This window comes from Bos mutus, chromosome 19 (assembly GCF_027580195.1).
Source record: "Bos mutus isolate GX-2022 chromosome 19, NWIPB_WYAK_1.1, whole genome shotgun sequence".
Classification (NCBI taxonomy): Eukaryota; Metazoa; Chordata; class Mammalia; order Artiodactyla; family Bovidae; genus Bos; species Bos mutus.
This window is the reverse complement of record NC_091635.1, coordinates 54076552-54081096: the sequence shown is the minus strand read 5'-3', so window position 1 is coordinate 54081096 and position 4545 is coordinate 54076552.

Sequence of the window (4545 nt, the reverse complement as noted above, 5' to 3'; positions counted from 1 at the left end):
GGCCACAGGACTGGAAAAGGTCAGTTTTCATTCCAATCCCAAAGAAAGGCAATGCCAAGGAATGTTCAAACTACCACACAATTGCATTCATCTCACTTGCTAGCAAAGTAACACTCAAAATTCTCCAAGCGTGGCTTCAACAGTATGTGAACCGAGAACTTCCAGATGTTCAAGCTGGATTTAAAGAAGGCAAAGGAACCAGAGATCAAACTGCCAACATCTGTTGGATCATAGAAAAAGCAATACAGTTCCAGAAAAACATCTACTCCTGCTTCATTGACTGTCCTAAAGCCTTTGACTGTGTGGATCACAACAAACTGTGGAAAATTCTGAAAGAGATGAGAATACCAGACCACCTGACCTGCCTCCTGAGAAATCTGTATGCAGGTCAAGAAGCAACAGTTAGAATCAGTCATGGAACAACAGACTGGTTCCAAATTGGGAAAGGAGTACATCAAGGCTGTATATTGTCCTCTTGCTTATTTAACTTATATGCAGAGTACATCATGAGAAATGCCAGACTGGATGAAGCTCAAGCTGGAATCAAGATTGTTGGGAGAAATATCAATAACCTCAGATATATAGATGACACCACCTTTATGGTAGAAAGTAAAGAGGAATTAAAGAGCCTCTTGATTAAAGTCAAAAAGTAGCCTGAAAAAACTGGCTTAAAATTCAACATTCAAAAACTAAGATCATGGCACCCAGTCCTATCACTTCATGGCAAATAGATGGGGAAACAATGGAAACAGTGAGAGACTTTATTTTGGGGGGCTCCAAAGCGACTTCACTTTCACTTTTCACTTTCGTGCATTGGAGAAGAAAATGGCAAGCCAGTCCAGTGTTCTTGTCCGGAGAATCCCAGGGATGGGGGAGCCTGGTGGGCTGCCGTCTGGGGTCGCACAGAGTCGGACACGACTAAAGCGCCTTAGCAGCAAAATTACTGCAGATGGTGACTGTAGCCTTGAAATTAAAGGATATTTGCTCCTTGGAAGAAAAGCTATGACCCACCTAGACAGCATATTAAAAAGCAGAGACATTACTTTGCCAACAAAGGTCCATCTAGTCAAAGCTATGGTTTTTCCAGTAGTCATCTATGAATGTGAGAATTGGACCATAAAGAAAGCTGAGTGTCGAAGAATTGATGCTTTTGAACTATGGTGTTGGAGAAGACTCTTGAGAGTCCCTTGGACTGCAAGGAGATCCAACCAGTCCATCCTAAAGGAGATCAGTCCTAAATATTCATTGGAAGAATGGATGCTAAAGCTGAAACTCCAATACTTTGGCCACCTGATGCGAAGAACTGACTCATGGGAAAAGACCCTGATGCTGGGAAAGATTGAAGGCAGGAGGAGAAGGGGATGACAGAGGATGAGATGGTTGGATGGCATCACCCACTCAGTGGACATGAGTTTGAGCAAGCTCTGGGAGTTGGTGATGGACAGGGTATGGATAGGGCATGGGGCATGGACATGGTATGCTGCAGTCCATGGGGTCGCAGAGATTCAGACAGAACTGAGTGACTGAACTGAACTGGACTGTCTTAGATTTTGCTGAGGCCCCAAAGGGCTGAGAAAAAAAAAATGAGGCAAGTTATCTCTCTCATTCAAAAATTAAGGGCTAGAACACATTTTCAAGGCTTATAAAACAGCATCCTGGAACCAATTTTTTGACCCCTACACCCACCAACCCCAAAGGCATACAGAGGCTGAAGTTGTAAAGAGAGAAGTTGAAATTAGAGTTCCCTAGATAGAGTTGTCAGTGGATGGGAGTTATACTCTTCCCCTGAGAGTCATCTGGGAAATGTTTCCCTCTTGCTACAAGTTCGGTGAGAAGGTTCCAAGGAAACTCTGTTAAACTGGGAATGAGGCAAGAACGTGTACTCTCACCACTCCTAGCCAACAGTTTACTGGGGGTCCTAGGTAGTGCAATAAAGCAAGAAAAAGAAATAAAAGTCATACGGATTATAAAAGAAGTAAAACTGTCTCTAAAACTGTACCAAACTGTGTACATAGAAAATCTCAAAGGTTCTGCAGAATAAGCTGCTATAACTAAGTAAGTCTAGTTAAGATTGAAAGATAAAAAGTCAAGAACCAGAAATCAATTTTATTTTAAACGTTAGCAATTAATAATTGGAAATTTAAGGATTTTATAAAAGTACTGTTTACAACCACATCCATAAGTTCAAAATATTTAGGTATAAACCTAATAAAATCTGTTCAAAGTCTGCATGCTAAAATGTATAAAACATTCATGAAAATAAAAAGAAGACTTAAATAAATGGATGACTCAGCCCTGTTAAGATGGCAGTTCTTCTCAAATTGATCTGTTGATTTAATATAATGTCAGCCAAAAACCAGGAGGATTTTTTTTGTTCAGATTCAAAAGTTGATTCTAAAGTTTATGGAAAGGCAACAGATCTAGAATAGTCCAAGGAGTTTTGAAAAAAAAAAAAAAAAGGAACAAAACTGGAGGACAGTCTCTGATTTCAAGACTCACTATAAAGCTAGTGGAAATGAAATCACATAGTATTATCAGAAGGACATCCACAGATCAGTGAAACCAAGCAGAGAATCCAGAAAGAAACCCATACACATATGCCAAGTGATTTTCATCAAAGGGATAGATGAGCCAATGGAGAATATAGTTGTACAACAAATGCTGCTGAAAAATTAGCCATCATATGCAAAAGTGAACCTAGATCTATACCTTGAACCATATATAAAAATTAACTCCAAGTGGGTAGTAGATTTAAACGTGAAGCCCTAAAAAACTTTTAGAGGAAAATATAAGAGAAAAATCATTATGTTCTTGTGTTAGGCAAAGTCTGTAGTTACAAAACTAAAAGCATGATCCCTGAAGGAAAATTTTGATGTATTAGATTTCATCAAAATTGAAAACTTCTGCTCTTTGGAAGACATTGCCAAGAGAACGAAATACTAAGGATATAACGTATAACATGATGACTATGTTTAACACCGCTGTGTGATATATATGAAAGTTGTAGAGAGTAAATCCCAAGTTCTCATCACAAGGATAAAACGTTTTTTCTTTTTATTTTCTTCTTCTCCTTCTTCATTTTGCTTTCTTTTTTTATTGTATCCGTATGAGATGCTGGCTGCTAACTAAACTGATAGAGATAATCATTTTACAATCTATGTTAAGTCAAATCATTATGCTGTATAACTTAAACAGTGATGTCAATTATATCTCAATGAAACTGGAAAAGAAAGCATTACAACACACAAAGCAATGAAAAAAACAAAAACACCGAATTGTCATTGATTCCCAAACCCTTAACTGATTGGCAGACTGGAAGATTTAAGTGGTCATCTCATAGTACCTAAAGAAATGAGCTGGTGGAGGAAAGTATTTTCCAAGTCTTTTATTTATTCTTTGTTAGAGGAGATGTAACTCTTACTAAAAATAAATCATTTAAAGTGTCTTAAACTGTCATTCATTCTCTAATGAAAAGACAAGCCACGCAGTTGAAGAAGATATTTGCAAAATGTATATCTGATCTAGAATATATAAAGAACTCTCAAAATCCCTTAATGAGAAAACAGCCCGTTTTAAAAATAGGCAAAAGTTTGAATTGACACTTCATCAGAGATGATATAAGGATGGCAAATAAGCGTTTGAAAAGATGCTCAGCGTCATTAGTTATTTAGAAAATGTAAACTGAACCTGTTGGATACTGCCGGAGAAGGCGATGGCGCCCCGCTCCAGTACCCTGCCTGGAAGATCCCAGGGACGGCGGAGCCTGGTGGGCTGCAGTCCATGGGGTCGCGAAGAGTCGGACACGACTGCGCGACTTCCTTTCATTTTCACTTTCCACTTTCATGCATTGGAGGAGGAAATGGCAACCCACTCCAGTGTTCTTGCCTGGAGAATCCCAGGGACGGCGGAGCCTGCTGGGCTGCCGTCTATGGGGTCGCACAGAGTCGGATACGACTGAAGCGACTTAGCAGTAGCAGCCCATTTATTAGATCGGCTAATTTTTTAAAACTGACACCACCATGTGCTGGCAAACATCTGGGTACAGGATCTTTCACAGCACTAGTGGGAATACAAAATGGTACAGCTGCTTTGGAAAAGAGTTTCATAAATATGACCCACAATCCCACAATCCTATTCTTAGGTATTTACCCAAGTGAAATGAAAACTTCTGTTCACACAAAAACCATACATATGAATCTTTACACTGGCTTTACTCATAATTGCCAAGACCTGGAAACAACTCAAAAGACTTTCAATTAGTGAACAGGTAAACAAGCTGTGGTACATCCATAGAACAGAATCCCACTCAGCAATAAGAAAGAACAAATTATTAATCCTCAGAACAACATGGATGGATCTCAAAAACATTATGTTAAGTGAAAGAAGCCAAACCCAAAGGCTATGTGTTGAATGAATCCATTTATGTGACATTATGGAGAAAACTAAATTTTAGGGACAGATAAAAGGTCCATCTAGTCAAGACTATGGTTTTTCCTGTGGTCATGTATGGATGTGAGAGTTGGACTGTGAAGAAAGCTGAGCACC